General features: G+C 33.2%; 1 long non-coding RNA gene across 1 annotated transcript; it reads left to right on the top strand.

Annotated features, from left to right (window-relative positions):
• The first annotated feature begins 16,007 nt into the window (after positions 1–16,007).
• LOC128014756 (uncharacterized) lies at positions 16,008–18,595 on the top strand. The gene is made up of 5 exons (XR_008183657.1): positions 16,008–16,169; positions 17,338–17,358; positions 17,519–17,663; positions 17,894–17,968; positions 18,406–18,595. It is a non-coding gene; the product is annotated as an uncharacterized LOC128014756 (long non-coding RNA).
• The last annotated feature ends 2,597 nt before the right edge of the window (positions 18,596–21,192 follow it).

The following is a 21,192-nucleotide window of genomic DNA, read 5'->3' as shown; positions in this document are numbered from 1 at the left end:
TATCAGCAAAACTGTTGATAATTCTAATAATAAAACATTATATTATTCCGATTTCTGAAGATCATGTGACACTGAAGACTGGAGAAATGATGCTGAAAATATAGCTGCACATCACATGAATAAATTACACTTTCATGTATATTAAAATAGAAAAAAATTAATAATATTTCACAATATTACATGTTTTCCAGTATTTTTGATCAAATAAATGCTGTCTTGATGAGTAAAATAAATTCCTGTAAAAAACATTAAAAATCATTCTGATCCCAAACGCTGACTGGTAGTGTGTGTGTGTGTGTGTGTGTGTGTGTATGAGCCCACTAACATACTAGGCAAGGCAAGTTTATTTATATAGCACATTTCATGCACAATGGTAATTCAGAGTGTTTTACATAAAAGAAAGCAAAATAATCATAAAGAAAAATTATAACAAAAATAAAACAAGCAATTTTAAAACTTTTAAAATGATTAAAAAATCAACAGAGTAGCGAACATGCTCCGAAGTGCCGATCTGAATCAACCGAGTCGCGAACATGCTCCGAAGTGCCGATCTGAATCAACCGAGTCGCGAACATGCTCCGAAGTGCCGATCTGAATCAACCGAGTCGCGAACATGCTCCGAAGTGCCGATCTGAATCAACCGAGTCGCGAACATGCTCCGAAGTGCCGATCTGAATCAACCGATCAACCGAGTCGCGAACATGCTCCGAAGTGCCGATCTGAATCAAATATTATTTTGGAATCTACAATACTTTTTTCAGGATTCTTCCATGTATAATTTTTTTAAAGAACAGCGTTTATTCCAAATATAAATCTCTTCTAATAATATTAATCTTTGATTTCACTTCTTATCAATTTAACACATCCTGAATAAAAGATTCTAAAATCTAATAAAGTATACAATTTCTTATTAAAAAAGAAAGGATAAAGATTTACCGAGTCGCGAATTGCCGATCTGAATCAACCGAGGTGGAACAGGCTCCGAAGTGCCGATCTGAATAAACCTATCAACGTAGTCGCAAACATGCTCCGAATTGCCGATCTGAATCAACTGAGTCGCGAACAGGCTCCGAAGTCCCGATCTGAAAACTTTACCAAAGAATGTAAAAAATAACTATATTTCTCTATTAAATCTACAACTCTATGAAAGACTCAGATCACGTATCTAAAAATAAATGGCTATAGTAAAAGAGAAATAATAAGAGGAGTGAAGTTTCCTACCATTCTGCTGTGTTTGGTCCTCACGCGTGTCTCCGCCCCTCACACGGGCGTTTACAGCGCTAAATTAATCATCTTTGCTAATTATTATACATTTACATCATTGTCAGCTTCAGGTACTTCATTTATTATTGATCAATTAACTGTTTGAAACAAAAAAAGGTTGTATTTCAGTAATAATTCAAAATTATCAAAATAAAATATATAAATAATGGTTTCTATTTTAATAGCCTTTAAAATATAATTTATTTCTGTGATGTGCAGCTGTATTTTCAGCATCATTCCTCCAGTCTTCAGTGTCACATGATCTTTAGAAATCATGAAAATATGATGATTTATTCTTAGAACTATTAATAGTTGTACTCCCAAATATTATTTTGGAATCTGCATTACTTTTGTAAGGATTCTTCGATGTATAATTTTTAAGAACAGCGTTTATTTAAAATTATTAAAAATTTACTGACCCCAAACTATTAAACTATAGTGAATATTGTTAGGAAATATATTTTAAATAAATGCCCTTCTCTTTAACTGTTTATTCATCAAATAATCCTGAAAAAAAGTATCACAGATTCCCAAATAATATTTATCAGCAAAACTATTGATAATTCTAATAATAAATCATTATATTATTCTGATTTCTGAAGATCAATTGACACTGAAGACTGAAGGAATGATGCTGAAAATATAGCTGATCAAATAAATGCTGTCTTGATGAGTAAAATAAATTCCTGTAAAAAACATTAAAAATGATTCTGATCCCAAACGCTGACTGGTAGTATGTGTGTGTGTGCGTATGTGTGTGTGTATGAGCCCACTAACATACTAGGCAAGGCAAGTTTATTTATATAGCACATTTCATGCACAATGGTAATTCAGAGTGTTTTACATAAAAGAAAGTAAAATAATCATGAAGAAAAATTATAACAAAAAATAAAACAAGCAGCAAACATGCTCCGAAGTGCCGATCTGAATCAACCGAGTCGCGAACATGCTCCGAAGTGCCGATCTGAATCAACCGATCAACCGAGTCGCGAACATGCTCCGAAGTGCCGATCTGAATCAACCGAGTCGCGAACATGCTCCGAAGTGCCGATCTGAATCAACCGATCAACCAAGTGGCGAATAGCTCCCAAGTGCCGATCTGAATCAACCGATCAACCGAGTCGCGAACATGCTCCGAAGTGCCGATCTGAATCAAATATTATTTTGGAATCTACAATACTTTTTTCAGGATTCTTCCATGTATAATTTTTTTAAAGAACAGCGTTTATTCCAAATATAAATCTCTTCTAATAATATTAATCTTTGATTTCACTTCTTATCAATTTAACACATCCTGAATAAAAGATTCTAAAATCTAATAAAGAATACAATTTCTTATAAAAAAAGAAAGGATAAAGATTTACCGAGTCGCGAATATGCTCCGAATTGCCGATCTGAATCAAGCGAGGTGGAACAGGCTCCGAAGTGCCGATCTGAATAAACCTATCAACCTAGTCGCAAACATGCTCCGAATTGGCGATCTGAATCAACTGAGTCGCGATCAGGCTCCGAAGTCCCGATCTGAAAACTTTACCAAAGAATGTAAAAAATAACTATATTTCTCTATTAAATCTACAACTCTATGAAAGACTCAGATCACGTATCTAAAAATAAATGGCTATAGTAAAAGAGAAATAATAAGAGGAGTGAAGTTTCCTACCATTCTGCTGTGTTTGGTCCTCACGCGTGTCTCCGCCCCTCACACGGGCGTTTACAGCGCTAAATGAATCATCTTTGCTAATTATTATACATTTACATCATTGTCAGCTTCAGGTACTTCATTTATTATTGATCAATGAACTGTTTGAAACAAAAAAAGGTTGTATTTCAGTAATAATTCAAAATTATCAAAATAAAATACATAAAATAATGGTTTCTATTTTAATAGCCTTTAAAATATAATTTATTTCTGTGATGTGCAGCTGTATTTTCAGCATCATTCCTCCAGTCTTCAGTGTCACATGATCTTTAGAAATCATGAAAATATGATGATTTATTCTTAGAACTATTAATAGTTGTACTCCCAAATATTATTTTGTAATCTGCATTACTTTTGTAAGGATTCTTCGATGTATAATTTTTAAGAACAGCGTTTATTTAAAATTATTAAAAATTTACTGACCCCAAACTATTGAACTATAGTGAATATTGTTAGGAAATATATTTTAAATAAATGTCCTTCTTTTTAACTGTTTATTCATCAAATAACCCTGAAAAAAGTATCACAGATTCCCAAATAATATTTATTAGCAAAACTGTTGATAATTCTAATAATTAATCATTATATTATTCTGATTTCTGAAGATCATGTGACACTGAAGACTGAAGGAATGATGCTGAAAATATAGCTGCACACCACATGAATAAATTACACTTTCATGTATATTAAAATAGAAAAATGTTAATAATATTACACAATATTACATGTTTTCCAGTATTTTTGATCAAATAAATGCTGTCTTGTTGAGTAAAATAAATTCCTGTAAAAAACATTAAAAATAATTCTGATCCCAAACTCTGACCGGTAGTGTGTGTGTGTGTGTGTGTGTGGGTGGGTGCGTGTGTGTGTATAAGCTCACTAACACACTAGGCGAGGCAAGTTTATTTATATAGCACATTTCATGCACAATGGTATTTTCAAAGTGCTTTACATAAAAGAAAGTAAAATAATCATAAAGAAAAATTATTACAAAAATAAAACAAGCAATTTTAAAACTTTTAAAATGATTTTAAAAAATCAACAGAGTAGCGAACATGCTCCGAAGTGCCAATCTGAATCAACCGAGTCGCGAACATGCTCCGAAGTGCCTATCTGTATAAAATATTATTTTGGAATCTGCGATACTTTTTTCAGGATTCTTCGATGTATAACTTTTTAAAGAACAGTGTTTATTCCAAATATAAATCTCTTCTAATAATATAAATCTTTGATTTCACTTCTTATCAATTTAACACATCCTGAATAAAAGATTCTAAAATCTAATAAAGAATACAATTTCTTATAAAAAAAGAAAGGATAAAGATTTACCGAGTCGCGAACATGCTCCGAATTGCCGATCTGAATCAACCGAGTCGCGAACAGGCTCCGAAGTGCCGATCTAAATCAACCGAGTCGCGAACAGGCTCCGAGGTCCCGAGCTGAAAACTTTACCAAAGAATGTAAAAAAATAACTATTTCTCTATTAAATCTACAGCTATATGAAAGACTCAGATCACGTATCTAAAAATAAATCGCTATAGTAAAAGAGAAATAATGAGAGGAGTGAAGTTTCCTACCGTTCTGCTGTGTTTGGTCCTCGCAGCGCGTCTCCTGCCAGCACACGCGCATTTACAGCGCTAAATTAATCACCTTTGCTAATTATTATACATTTACATCATTGTAAGCTTCAGGTACTTCATTTATTATTGTTCAATGAACTGTTTGAAACAAAAAAGGCTGTGTTTCAGTAATAATTCAAAATTATCAAAATAAAATATATAAAATAATGGTTTCTATTTTAATATCCTTTAAAATATAATTTATTTCTGTGATGTGCAGCTGTATTTTCAGCATCATTCCTCCAGTCTTCAGTGTCACATGATCTTTAGAAATCATGAAAATATGATGATTTATTCTTAGAACTATTAATAGTTGTGCTACCAAATATTATTTTGGAATCTGCGATACTTTTTACAGGATTCTTCGATGCATAATTTTTTTAAGAACAGCGTTTATTTAAAATTATTTAAAATTTACTGACCCCAAACTATTGAACTATAGTGAATATTGTTTGGAAATATTAATATTTTAAATAAATGCCCTTCTTTTTAACTTTTTATTCATCAAAGAATCCTGAAAAAAGTATCACAGATTCCAAAATAATATTTATCAGCAAAACTGTTGATAATTCTAATAATAAATCATTATATTATTCCGATTTCTGAAGATCATGTGACACTGAAGACTGGAGAAATGATGCTGAAAAAATAGCTGCACATCACATGAATAAATTACACTTCCATGTATATTAAAATAGAAAAAATTTAATAATATTTCACAATATTACATGTTTTCCAGTATTTTTGATCAAATAAATGCTGTCTTGATGAGTAAAATAAATTCCTGTAAAAAACATTAAAAATCATTCTGATCCCAAACGCTGACTGGTAGTGTGTGTGTGTGTGTGTGTGTGTGTGTGTGTGTGTGTGTGTGTGTGTGTGTGTGTGTGTGCGTATGTGTGTGTGTGTATGAGCCCACTAACATACTAGGCAAGGCAAGTTTATTTATATAGCACATTTCATGCACAATGGTAATTCAGAGTGTTTTACATAAAAGAAAGCAAAATAATCATAAAGAAAAATTATAACAAAAATAAAACAAGCAATTTTAAAACTTTTAAAATGATTTTAAAAAATCAACAGAGAAGCGAACATGCTCCGAAGTGCCAATCTGAATCAACCGAGTCGCGAACATGCTCCGAAGTGCCTATCTGAATAAAATATTATTTTGGAATCTGCGATACTTTTTTCAGGATTCTTCGATGTATAACTTTTTAAAGAACAGTGTTTATTCCAAATATAAATCTCTTCTAATAATATAAATCTTTGATTTCACTTCTTATCAATTTAACACATCCTGAATAAAAGATTCTAAAATCTAATAAAGAATACAATTTCTTTTAAAAAAAGAAAGGATAAAGATTTACCGAGTCGCGAACATGCTCCGAATTGCCGATCTGAATCAACCGAGTCGCGAACAGGCTCCGAAGTGCCGATCTAAATCAACCGAGTCGCGAACAGGCTCCGAGGTCCCGAGCTGAAAACTTTACCAAAGAATGTAAAAAAATAACTATTTCTCTATTAAATCTACAGCTATATGAAAGACTCAGATCACGTATCTAAAAATAAATCGCTATAGTAAAAGAGAAATAATGAGAGGAGTGAAGTTTCCTACCGTTCTGCTGTGTTTGGTCCTCACGCGTGTCTCCGCCCCTCACACGGGCGTTTACAGCGCTAAATTAATCATCTTTGCTAATTATTATACATTTACATCATTGTCAGCTTCAGGTACTTCATTTATTATTGATCAATTAACTGTTTGAAACAAAAAAAGGTTGTATTTCAGTAATAATTCAAAATTATCAAAATAAAATATATAAATAATGGTTTCTATTTTAATAGCCTTTAAAATATAATTTATTTCTGTGATGTGCAGCTGTATTTTCAGCATCATTCCTCCAGTCTTCAGTGTCACATGATCTTTAGAAATCATGAAAATATGATGATTTATTCTTAGAACTATTAATAGTTGTACTCCCAAATATTATTTTGGAATCTGCATTACTTTTGTAAGGATTCTTCGATGTATAATTTTTAAGAACAGCGTTTATTTAAAATTATTAAAAATTTACTGACCCCAAACTATTGAACTATAGTGAATATTGTTAGGAAATATATTTTAAATAAATGCCCTTCTCTTTAACTGTTTATTCATCAAATAATCCTGAAAAAAGTATCACAGATTCCCAAATAATATTTATCAGCAAAACTATTGATAATTCTAATAATAAATCATTATATTATTCTGATTTCTGAAGATCATGTGACACTGAAGACTGAAGGAATGATGCTGAAAATATAGCTGATCAAATAAATGCTGTCTTGATGAGTAAAATAAATTCCTGTAAAAAACATTAAAAATGATTCTGATCCCAAACGCTGACTGGTAGTATGTGTGTGTGTGCGTATGTGTGTGTGTATGAGCCCACTAACATACTAGGCAAGGCAAGTTTATTTATATAGCACATTTCATGCACAATGGTAATTCAGAGTGTTTTACATAAAAGAAAGTAAAATAATCATGAAGAAAAATTATAACAAAAAATAAAACAAGCAGCAAACATGCTCCGAAGTGCCGATCTGAATCAACCGAGTCGCGAACATGCTCCGAAGTGCCGATCTGAATCAACCGATCAACCGAGTCGCGAACATGCTCCGAAGTGCCGATCTGAATCAACCGAGTCGCGAACATGCTCCGAAGTGCCGATCTGAATCAACCGATCAACCGAGTGGCGAATAGCTCCCAAGTGCCGATCTGAATCAACCGATCAACCGAGTCGCGAACATGCTCCGAAGTGCCGATCTGAATCAAATATTATTTTGGAATCTACAATACTTTTTTCAGGATTCTTCCATGTATAATTTTTTTAAAGAACAGCGTTTATTCCAAATATAAATCTCTTCTAATATTATTAATCTTTGATTTCACTTCTTATCAATTTAACACATCCTGAATAAAAGATTCTAAAATCTAATAAAGAATACAATTTCTTATAAAAAAAGAAAGGATAAAGATTTACCGAGTCGCGAATATGCTCCGAATTGCCGATCTGAATCAAGCGAGGTGGAACAGGCTCCGAAGTGCCGATCTGAATAAACCTATCAACCTAGTCGCAAACATGCTCCGAATTGGCGATCTGAATCAACTGAGTCGCGAACAGGCTCCGAAGTCCCGATCTGAAAACTTTACCAAAGAATGTAAAAAATACCCATACGGTAAAAAAATACATTTATTTTGGCCAAAATATATTTTAAATATATGCTAAATATATGTTGTAACTATGAAGTTCAATAAAATATATTTTTGAAATCGAAAATATATTTAATTTCAGCTTTCATTTACCAAAATATATTTAAAAATGTATTTCAGGGTCAAGAAAATACATTTTCAACCTTACAGTAGAATGTGGATGGAGAGCAAAAGTATCCATTATTTAAAATGGGATTTTTAAATCATGGATTTTTTTTTTTTTTTTTTGGCTTTCTAAAATAGTTTACAGTAAAGTAACAGAATAGGCCTGATTAGTATGTACAACATAAACAAATAATTGGCTACAAATGAAACAAGAGCCAAATGTTTAGAAAAGAATTAGATAAGTCAAGTTTATTTATTTGCTTGTCACATTGCAGAATACCTCACTACTAATGTAGTACGGTTGACTTTGACTAACTGGCAGAATATATATGAGGACATTTGATGATAAGGCATTAAGTGGCAGTAGGTGCACTGTATGAGTTGTTTTGTTTTGAAAAGGAACCAGAACTAGCACGATGCACAAAATACAAAACTGCTATGTACACTTTAATTTGTTGACATTAATTCATTAAGTGATAGAATATAACACACATTAATGGTAACACACACAGTATTAAAATCACAGTATAATTTTTTGTTTAAAATAAACAGCAAAAAAAATGCACAATATATAATACTGCTAATGTAAATTTGATTTCTTGCCATTAAATATAAAATAATCAATTACGTTTTTTTCAATGATAATGAAGACCTGTTATTGTTATAAACATAAGCATAACAAAATAAACTGAAAAAGTTACAATTATTTACACAAATTGCTTCAAAATCACTTTGCAAAAATATACCACATTGTATAAAATTTTGCATTGCTTTAGTAATGTAGTAATGTACCAAAATCTTTGTACACTGACACTAAAGATCAAATTGAATAAAACAACTTAGGCCACTCTTAGTTTCATTTGACGTCTCATTTAAGGAATTCAGACTGATTAATATTTCTAAAAATGTAATCAACTTTGAGTTTTTCAGTGTGAATGATCAGACATTTGCATTTGATAGCTGAAGCAGGAATAGCTGTAAGATGTCCAAGAAGTTTTGACACTGGTTCAAAGTAACTTGGATTTGAGGCACAGAGACTATGCTTTGCTTGTTCATAGAATCTGCCAATGGCATAACACCTCTCCTCATTTTCATTTTGGCAAATCAAGAATCTTTTAATCCTAAAAAAGTTTTGAGCTTCGTCATTCAACACAACAGTGAAGGAATTGCGTTTAGATACACGGCTGTAATCTTCTGAGTGAACCACCTCGCCATTTGTAATGATTCGTTGAAAGTACTTTACCCTGCCTTTTTGTACCCCATAACGACTCAGTGCCATACAGTCATCTCTCCTAAGTAATCGCACTTTAGGACGATCGAGTGCAGTGACATCACATGTGCGAGTTACATGTTTCAGCTGTTTTGGTCTTGTTAGAGTTTCAAAGATCTCCTTGCATTCATTTGAGGCATGTTTTAGGATAGTCTGACCATAAAAAGGTAAAGCCTTTTGTAACCAAAAGGTTTTGACAATCTGCAGTGCAACCCCTTGAGTGCTTTTGATCATGTCAAGTAGTTTAGCATTATAAGACTCAAATACAAAGGCAGAGTGAGCCCACAAAGGCCCCCAGTTAACTACACTTCTTGGTAAATGGAGGCAAAGATGGACATTATAAGACATATTGGCTTCCCCATAGTATACCTCCATGTCCTTCACAAAATCTGTTAAAAGTGCCTCAGACTCAGTAATCTGGTCTCTGTTTATATTTTCACTCAACAGAAGTGATACACCCTTCACTAGTTTGGACCAGTGATTCAGTAGTGGTTCTGGCAAGACACCTTTTAGTACAGGCAAGCTATAATATAAGAGCCACATGTACCACTCGTGGGCTTTCCAGAATTTCCTCAATGTGACTGACCTTGGCACACGAGGTACATTACATGGTGGTTTAATCTTTAAAAGCAACTCGTCTATCAGTTTTGTAGACCTACCTATATACCAGTGCTTTTCATGGTTTTCACTGTTTAACCACAGCCCTGTAACAGTTCTTGCAACACCCAGAAGTACTGAATGCATGTAGTCTGGCACAGACCCTTCAATTACATCAAAACTGGGAAGCCGACACAATGCACTTGGTCCTTTGACACCCATAACAGGCTGTCCAGACTCTAACGCAGCTTCTACAAATTCATTTGTCTGTTCCTGACTGCGAAGCTGGAGGTCTTTCTGAAAAGGATATACACGAGTAGATCCTCTGCCCTTTTCGATACATTTTCCTTTGTGAAGGCAATAGGAGCAGCCATATTCACCATTGAACTGTTTGACATTCTGTATTAAAGGTCTGGCAACTGAGTCACTCATCAGAACTAGAGGGATTACTTTTGTATTGATAGAAACACCTTTGTCATTTTCCCACGTGAAACCACTGTCCTCTAGTTTTACACATTCCTCTACAAAAGGATTTAAGAATGTTCTCATATGAGGCTTCTTATCCCCAAACCACAGTCCACAAAGGAGTACATTATCCTGTCTCATTTTCAACGGCAACTCATTAATGGTACATAAGAGAGGCCAAATACTACAAGGGGACTTTTTAAAAACTGGCACACCATCACAGCTAAATGTCAAGGTAAGGGTTGAAAGGGGTGTATCTGAACCACTTAAAGCTTTCTTATACAAAAAACCATCACAAATATCACTGAGAGATGTTGATGTTTCTTTTTGCCTTTTTACCAATTCGTCTGCAATTCCTGGAATTTTCAAAAGATTTTTTATCTGATCTTCCAAGGAGAGGTATATGAAAAAATTATTGGTGAACCTGCTGGCTTTGTCATGAGTAATGTTGCATTGAACACAATGAACATGGTCCAGTTCAGCTGACATTATGTCATTGCACTGGTCACACACATAACAGATTCTCATAATGTCTTTGGTATAATCGAAAGCTTTGTAAAAGGAGTATTTTGTCCTGTATACCGAATCATTACCACCAACAACATTTAGGATTCTCATAATATCCTCAAGACAGTCATTGGTCAAATTGTGTTTGAGCTTAAGTGCCAGAAGTAGTAGTTGGGTTTGCTCTTTTGTTTGACCTGAATCCGCTGGATCCTCTATCTGAACAGGACTGGAAGTGCACTCTTCATCAGGAGTAGTTAGCTGGATGTCTTCTGGGATGGTGTCTGGGAATGGCTAAAAAAAAAAAAAAAAAAAAAAACGAGAATTATGGGTCCTGTTAACATCACATTAATACTCTTTGAAGAGATAACAAGTCTTGAAAACAGAAAAATAAGATGTTACTTGTTATAAAGGAGAAATTAATTAAAAAGGATAGTGAAAGTTCTGTAATCCTTTACTCACCCTCAAGTTGTTCTAAACCTGTAAGATTTTCTTCCCTGTTGAACACAAAATACGGTAAGCTATTTTGAAGAATGCAGGTAACCAAACAGTTAATGGACCCCATTGACTTGCATAGTATAAATTCTATAAAACAGAAATACAGTGCAAGTCAACAGAGAACAGAAACTGTTTTGTTACCAACATTCTTTAAAATATCTTATTTTGTGTTCAACAGAACAAGGAAACTACAGGTTTAGAACAACATGAAGGTGAGTAAATTAGCATTAATTAATTAATTAAAGGGATGTATCAATTGTAAACTGTGAAAATTACCAGAACCATACCTTATGACATTCCTTGATAACATTCTCAAGGTCTTCTGCTACCTTAATTCTGAAAAAGAAAAAAACATATACAGTAATGAATAAAATGTAAGTGCTTACTGCTTTAAAAAAATTCTAAGTTTACTGCCATTAATGCCTCCAAAACATAGCAAAAAGTGCCAAGCTGTAACTTTTTTTAATAATTACATTTTTAATAATTACTTGCTTGATAGTAATATCATAGTTTCTGTTTTTGAATTCAGTTAGTCATCTACAACTGATTCATAAAACCTAATTACTAAAAAGAGTCACTCATAAAAAGATAACTATAGCGATACATATAAAATATATATATGCTTTAAGAATCATTCTAAGAATAAATTTCACACCACAACTATTATACACCTAACATTATATTATTCAAGAACATGCAGAGAAATCGGACATACTCGCGCTATAAATCATGAAAGTGTAAACTCCTAGTAAGATCGCGAGTGCTAGGGTGTCATTTGGGACAGGGCCTAACACGTGATTACCGGTAATACAGGAGCCGGGGTACACCTTTATCTTTTTTTAGTTTATGGGCTGTACACGTTATGCTCTGAGGAATCAAAAGAACCGACTATGAATTATTGGTGACTAACTTGTTCGCACCATAAGCATCAGAAACAAAAGTACACCCGGCCAGAACGGCTGATTGAGGAAAATTGTAATGGCGTTTTGGTTGGTGTTAATAGACCTAGCAGTGGGAGAAATTTTATCCACACACCTTTTTTTAAGGGCCCATCTTCGTATGGTTCTTGGAGGAATTTCCTCTTCAGCATCAGTTAGATACCGTTTATACGAAATCCTGTGTAGAGGCTCGCTCATTGTGTCTGTAAATCATATGTGACATATTGATGAAATTAAGAACAACATTATTGAGGATTAATCGTAAAACCCGAAGGGTTAAAGTTAAACATGTGTAATAAAGATAGAATGTATTGTGACATGCTTACCAAGTAGTCTTTCAGAGAATAAAAAAAATGCATCGTCTGAAATCCATCCGTCAACGCGCGCAGCCACGCCCTGTATGCATGGCGCAATGCCTTGATGATATAATAAAACTACATAATTAGATTTAAATTTAAAGGTAAAATAATATATTTAAGAGAATCCTAAAATGTTTTAATGTAAGTGCAAATACATTATAAAATGTCAACGATTTAGTTAATTAAAAAAGCAGTATGATGACGTCATTAAGAAAAAAAAACCGTTACTTGAGGCGCGAATTATGTGACTGCACCGAGGATAGGAGACGGGAAGAAACAAGTCGATTATGTTCGCGCTAATTAAGTGGGTGGAGGATGAAAAATTCTCAATTCTTCCAACTGCACACATTAGAGGATTTGATGAGGATGAATACTCAGCGGGTCTAGAAGAAAATGACGTTTACTTTGTGGAGTGGCACCAAGGCGTCAAAGAGCCGAAAGGCGGGTGGCCGGTTTTTGAGGCCTCCATCATCAAGATAGCAGGTAACGTTACCTATTTTTATTATCCTATCCACCTTATTCCTGACGAGCATACTGCGTTTTGATTTATGGCAGGTAACTTACTTCCCGTTTTGGGGAACTTCCATTCCATGAGTAGGATAATGTCCCCAGTTTTTTAAATAAACGTATTGTTGCATTTATAGAGCTTTGACAAGACCCGTAAGACTTTTGTTCATCTTCGGAACACAAATTAAGATATTTTTGATTCAATCTGAGAGCTGTCTCACTCCTCCATAAGTGATTGAAACTTGCTTGCCCAGAATAGTTATTAAAGTAATCGTTAATATAGTCAAAGTGACTAACGTTACAGTGGCTGAGCCACTGTAAGTTAGTCACTTGGACAATTTTAACGATGTCTTTAATATACTCTTATGTCATCCTTTATTATTCTGGATACTCTTATAACAAGACGTCAGTAAAATATTCATTAAAATATATATATATATATATATATATATATATATATATATATATATATATATATATATATATATATATATATATATATATTAAAATAATCAGGACCGTGTTGTGACTTGATCTGCATTATTCTATCTCTACAGAAAGGGAGAGAACGTTACAAAGAACACTTAAGGAGCTTGAAGAACAGCTACCCAAGCCAGACACTCTTAAGAGAAAGAGTAAACCTTCAATGAAACTCCTAGAGGCCGCAGATGTGAGAGAGGAACCAGCAGCTAAGAAAAAGGTTAGTGTTTCCCATATGTGAATATATTTATATATGTTATATATAACATATTTATGAATACATATAAATGTACTTGTTTACAGTCAATGATGTGTGTTTAAGGGACAGCTCACAGACCTACCAAATGATCTAAAGTTGTGGAATGAAAGAAAAATTGAACATCTACAGCGTGTGATAAATCAGCTGAGAGAAGAGAACATGAATTTAAATAAAGAAAATGAGAGGCTGAAAAATGAAATACTTAAAAGTAAGTACTGTAATATTACTATATATATTTAAAATGAAATACTTGATAGTACTCTGTACTATATATATTTATAACATTATGTATATGTATATTTAATTTTACGTTCACAGAAATCCCACCTCTCCTTCTGGCTACAGAGCACTTACTACAGGAGGTTAGAATAATTGTTTACATGATGTAACAGTTATGCCTTAATTTATTTTACTAATGACAATGCTCCACATTTCCTTGCCTTTTAAAACTTTTTAAGACCTTTGGAGTTTTTTGCTTGCTCTGTAGTAATATTTCTGCCTACTTATTTCAGCCCATGAAATCAAATGCAGATGCCCCTGATGTAAGATTTAAATCTAATTAAATAATTTGTTTGTTATTATCATTATTGTTGTTGGTGCAGTTTACAATAGCTTGTGGAATCTGTTGCAGATGTTCATGATGTCAAAGACTCCATCTCATGTTCCCCTCTCACATACTCCTAAAGTAAGTATTAGCTGCTTTTTATGTAATGTCTATGCCACATGCTATTATGTCACATACTAAGCACAACTATTGAAATAATGACTTTTCTAATAGATATTTTTTACATTTATAATAAACCAAGAAATTAAATAAAATAATTAAGAAATTACAACAGAACAAGTTGTACTTCATACCACAGCTACATGCAAACTACTATACTGTATATTAAATCTCTGCATTTTGTGGTATAAATATCCTGCTACAAGAGCCACAGTTACATCTTTAGATCAGTAGATAAACTTATATTGTAAACAATTGTCCAGTACTATTGCTAACATATCCATTTACCATATTCATTTTTAGCCTGTGGAATCAAATGCAGATGTCCTTGATGTAAGTTATGCATTTTAACTATTGTCTTTATTTTATTTTTTACATTCAAATATACTTGTCAAGTCAGAAACATTATTCATAGCATCCTAGTGATTTGAACATGACTGTGCTAGATAAACAATAGTTCACCTAAAATTGATATATCTCATAATTTACTCACCTTTGTGTTTACTCATGTTTGTGTGACTTTTTTCCTCAGCATATGTTCTGATGGAGATATGGTGACTATATGCATATATAGTCATTAACATAGTGTTTAAAGGGATAGTTCAGCCAAAAATTAAATTTCTGTCATTAATTTCTCACCCTCATGTTGTTCCAAACCCGTAAGACCTAAGTTCTTCTTCGGAACACAAATTAAGATATTTTAGATGAAATCTTAGAGATTTCTGACCCCACATAGATAGAAAAATCATTACCACTTTTCAAGGCCCAGACAAGTAGTAAAGACATTGTTAAAATATTCCATGTGACTCCAGTGGTTCGAGCATAAATTTTGTTCCAAAAAAATAAAAAAAATAAAAAAGAGTCTTTATTCAGTTCTTACAATTTATTCTCTTCCGTATGAGTCTCTGAAGCTGTTATTTTTTTATGCACAAAAAATATTCTCGTCGCTTCATAACATTAAGGTTAAACCAGTGGAGTCACATGGACTATTTTAACAATTTATTTGGCCTTGAAAGTAGTTATGATGATGTATGATGTCTATGGAGGGGTCAGAAAGCTCTCGAATTTGAACAAAAATATCTTAATTTGTGTTCAGAAGATGATCGAAGAGCGAAAGTCTTACGGCTTTGGAACGACATGAGGGTGAGTAATTACTGACAGAAATTTCATGTTTGGGTGAACTACCCCTTTAACACATGCACAGAGCACTAGATGGAGTAATTTTGGAGGAATGCTTTGGTCTGTTCTCACCCAAAATCCACTAAATTGCTTCAGAAGACATTTATTAAACTACTGGGGTCTTACTGGAACTACTGGAAACTTACAATTAAGTTTTTTCTGTCTTTTTCAGAACATGTAAACTTTGTACCTATTCACTTGCGTACACCAAATATATATATATATATATATATATATATACATACATATCTATATACCCGTCCCGTATATACCTCCATCAAATTATGAGTCACAAGTCTTAACAAGGAGTAATGTTTTGATAGTTGTGCAACATTGTGATATTTGATACTTGTAAAATAGATTTTATGAGGCTCAGTGTTGTGTATTGTTTTTAATGAGTATTCTGCTTTACAGGTGCCGAAGGCTGCATCCAATGCTTCTCTGTCTGCTAAAGTAAGTATTTTGTTTTTGCCTTGCCAAAATACATGGTGTAGTTACGAGTCATTGCTTTGTTAATTCTTAAAGGAACACTCCACCGTTTTTTGACCAAGTATGGTGACACAAAACAAAACATGGCGCTTTTCTAAGCGGGTAAAAAGGATAACTATAATGTATGGTAGGGGTGCTCCGATCACGATCGGCCGATCGTTAATGCCCATCTCGTCAGTAAAGCCGGTTTTCTAATCAGCGGTTAATTCCATCTTACCATTCATTGAAGAACAACAATTGAAAGTAGGGAGCAATCTCATGATGAATATAATGTTTTTCTCCTGTGCATGTTAGCCATAATTATTGGCAACCCTATATTCCAATTCATATTAAATTTTTTAGCACACCAGAGTGACTATTGATTTCACATAGAGCAGCTGTTACTACACAGAGCCGTTGTTAATAGAGAAGATGCGCAAATCACGTAAATTTTCAGCGTTTTTTGGCGCATCTTCTCAGTTAACAACGGCTCTGTGTAGTAACAGCTGCTCTATGTGAAATCAGGCACCTGATGGAATTAACCGCTGATTAGAGAACCGGCTTTACTGACGAGATGGGCATTAACGATCGGCCAATCGTGATCGGAGCACCCCTAATGTATGGCGGAATAGCACTGGGAGCAGTTAGACTCGGCGCAAGTAATATCATCACTCCTGAAAATCTTCTCCCCCTCTCCCTCTCACTTCTGTCATTAGAACCAACGTGACTTTTTACTTTATCCTTTTTACCCGCTTAGAAAAGTGCCACGTTTTATTTTTTGTCACCATACTTGGTCGTGTAACTTGTGTAACTGTATTTAAATAGAGAAACGTGGAGGTGTTTGGTTGCTTCTAACTTCATCTCTGTCTGGTCCCTAATGAATGAACTGGGCTAAGTTAAGTGCTATCAAAGTGTCTCCATGCGCCAGAGCGATTGAGACGAGAGAGGTGTGTATTAACTAGTCTTAGTTAAGGGAATAACATAGTTTAATATGAAAAAAACAGTGGAGTGTTCCTTTAATAAAGTATGTAAAGGTTTGTAGGTAAGCTCTTCCTCCTTTCCTTTAGAGTTTACCAGCAACAGTCTGTCTGTAATAACATTGTTGACTTTCATTTTGATTTAATGTTTTTTTATTTTTTATTTTTTTTTTTAGTGTTCCAGTGATGCTAATTATGTAAGTACTTTTTGCTGAGGATTTAGGTCTGTACATACAGATTTTTTATTCCATTTCTGCAATGGGTGAAATGGCTAAATAAAAACTTAAACAAGTTTTAAAGATTTGATTTGAAAATAATGTATATTATAAATCTCTTTTTATGTGATCACAACCACAGGTGGAGTTAGCACATGGCACGGGCATAAAAATCCTCAAGCATCAATGGACTTCTGCCCTGCAGGCCCAAACAGCCACTTCAATGGTGCGTGTTCTTTTAATGGCCGCCTTCCCACTAGAAGTTCTGATCCACAGCAATTTGAAAGGTAAACAGTTTCAAGGCCAAGTCAAATTCTTAGATATTAATCTGAGTAGTCTAAAAAAAGGCTAATTCTACATCTTCCATACAAATATCTTTCAAACCCAGTTATTTTTCTTTACTTTCAATGTTGAGGTGAACAAAAATATTTGGAAATCTATAACTGGTCAGAAGACAATTGTGCATGCCCTCTGTACCCTATACAAATGTTTGTGTATCATGTATTGTCTTTTGTAGGGGGAAAGAGTAAAACTGATGGTAGTGCAGAGAGAAGACATGCCCTTGACAAGGAAACCATGGGAGCCATATTTGGTACATCAAGACTTGCAGTGTGTCTGAAATGTTTGAGTAGATTTGTATTTGAATTTACTTTACAACCGTTAAAAAAGTACATTGTATATGAATGAATTTCGGACATTGGTAAGTCACATGACAGTAACAACATGGTTGATTTAGTGGTTTCATTTATGCCGCTTCACTGCTTGCTCCATAGAATTTAATTGAAAACGCTGGCTCTGCTCTGCGCCAGTGGACACCTGGCCGTCATTAACATAGGCAGTGGCAAAATATGCAGCAATGGAGGGACAGAAATCTCAAATGTTATTAAAATATCTTCAGTTATGTTTAGAAAATGAACGAGAGTCTTAACAGGGTTAGAACAACATGAGCATGAGTAATGACAGAATTTTTATTTTTGGGTGCATGAACTAACCCTAAAATATATCAGTAATTTTTTTTGTCTCTTACAGTGGCAGTCAAGAAGAGGTTTCCCAATGTGTCCAGAGGAGCTTTGGGTATTGCAGTGAATTCCAAGCTGGGGGAACTGAGACTGCTTGAAAAAAAAAGGAGCTAATTTTGTTATTGTTTTTTTGCTGCTGTTTTTTAATTTATAGCATGTTCCTTACTTGATTTTTATTCAGGGGTGTTATATGCTCACATTTTAGACAGAAAATAAAGATTTTAATCAAATGTTACATTGTGAATGTATTTTCTTGGATTGCAATATATGCAGGGCAATATATATATATATATATATATATAAATGGCCAAAAATGTATTTGTAGAATATATTTATGTAATATATTGTATATATTTATGTAAATATATTCTGAAATATATTTTTTGGCCATTTTTTATATTTTCAAATAGATTTTGAAATATATGTAAAAACATAAAAAAAACGGCCAAAAATGTATTTGTAGAAAATATATTTATGTAAATATATTCTGAAATATATTTTAGGAAATATATTTTTTGGCCATTTTTTGTATATTTTGAAATATATTTGAAAATATATTTAAAAATATATTTTCTTACCGTATGGTAAATAAATAAACAATACTTTTTTCAGGATTCTTCCATGTATAATTTTTTTAAAGAACAGCGTTTATTCCAAATATAAATCTCTTCTAATAATATTAATCTTTGATTTCACATCTTATCAATTTAACACATCCTGAATAAAAGATTCTAAAATCTAATAAAGAACACAATTTCTTATAAAAAAAGAAAGGATAAAGATTTACCGAGTCGCGAATATGCTCCGAATTGCCGATCTGAATCAACCGAGGTGGAACAGGCTCCGAAGTGCCGATCTGAATAAACCTATCAACCTAGTCGCAAACATGCTCCGAATTGGCGATCTGAATCAACTGAGTCGCGAACAGGCTCCGAAGTCCCGATCTGAAAACTTTACCAAAGAATGTAAAAAATAACTATATTTCTCTATTAAATCTACAACTCTATGAAAGACTCAGATCACGTATCTAAAAATAAATGGCTATAGTAAAAGAGAAATAATAAGAGGAGTGAAGTTTCCTACCATTCTGCTGTGTTTGGTCCTCACGCGTGTCTCCGCCCCTCACACGGGCGTTTACAGCGCTAAATGAATCATCTTTGCTAATTATTATACATTTACATCATTGTCAGCTTCAGGTACTTCATTTATTATTGATCAATGAACTGTTTGAAACAAAAAAAGGTTGTATTTCAGTAATAATTCAAAATTATCAAAATAAAATACATAAAATAATGGTTTCTATTTTAATAGCCTTTAAAATATAATTTATTTCTGTGATGTGCAGCTGTATTTTCAGCATCATTCCTCCAGTCTTCAGTGTCACATGATCTTTAGAAATCATGAAAATATGATGATTTATTCTTAGAACTATTAATAGTTGTACTCCCAAATATTATTTTGTAATCTGCATTACTTTTGTAAGGATTCTTCGATGTATAATTTTTAAGAACAGCGTTTATTTAAAATTATTAAAAATTTACTGACCCCAAACTATTGAACTATAGTGAATATTGTTAGGAAATATATTTTAAATAAATGCCCTTCTTTTTAACTGTTTATTCATCAAATAACCCTGAAAAAAGTATCACAGATTCCCAAATAATATTTATTAGCAAAACTGTTGATAATTCTAATAATTAATCATTATATTATTCTGATTTCTGAAGATCATGTGACACTGAAGACTGAAGGAATGATGCTGAAAATATAGCTGCACACCACATGAATAAATTACACTTTCATGTATATTAAAATAGAAAAATGTTAATAATATTACACAATATTACATGTTTTCCAGTATTTTTGATCAAATAAATGCTGTCTTGTTGAGTAAAATAAATTCCTGTAAAAAACATTAAAAATAATTCTGATCCCAAACTCTGACCGGTAGTGTGTGTGTGTGTGTGTGTGGGTGGGTGCGTGTGTGTGTATAAGCTCACTAACACACTAGGCGAGGCAAGTTTATTTATATAGCACATTTCATGCACAATGGTATTTTCAAAGTGCTTTACATAAAAGAAAGTAAAATAATCATAAAGAAAAATTATTACAAAAATAAAACAAGCAATTTTAAAACTTTTAAAATGATTTTAAAAAATCAACAGAGTAGCGAACATGCTCCGAAGTGCCTATCTGTATAAAATATTATTTTGGAATCTGCGATACTTTTTTCAGGATTCTTCGATGTATAACTTTTTAAAGAACAGTGTTTATTCCAAATATAAATCTCTTCTAATAATATAAATCTTTGATTTCACTTCTTATCAATTTAACACATCCTGAATAAAAGATTCTAAAATCTAATAAAGAATACAATTTCTTATAAAAAAAGAAAGGATAAAGATTTACCGAGTCGCGAACATGCTCCGAATTGCCGATCTGAATCAACCGAGGTGGAACAGGCTCCGAGGTCCCGAGCTGAAAACTTTACCAAAGAATGTAAAAAAATAACTATTTCTCTATTAAATCTACAGCTATATGAAAGACTCAGATCACGTATCTAAAAATAAATCGCTATAGTAAAAGAGAAATAATGAGAGGAGTGAAGTTTCCTACCGTTCTGCTGTGTTTGGTCCTCGCAGCGCGTCTCCTGCCAGCACACGCGCATTTACAGCGCTAAATTAATCACCTTTGCTAATTATTATACATTTACATCATTGTAAGCTTCAGGTACTTCATTTATTATTGTTCAATGAACTGTTTGAAACAAAAAAGGCTGTGTTTCAGTAATAATTCA

This window comes from Carassius gibelio, chromosome B25 (genome assembly GCF_023724105.1).
Source record: "Carassius gibelio isolate Cgi1373 ecotype wild population from Czech Republic chromosome B25, carGib1.2-hapl.c, whole genome shotgun sequence".
NCBI classification, from domain to species: domain Eukaryota; kingdom Metazoa; phylum Chordata; class Actinopteri; order Cypriniformes; family Cyprinidae; genus Carassius; species Carassius gibelio.
Note: the sequence above shows the minus strand (reverse complement) of the source record. Positions and strands in the feature narration are given on the sequence as shown.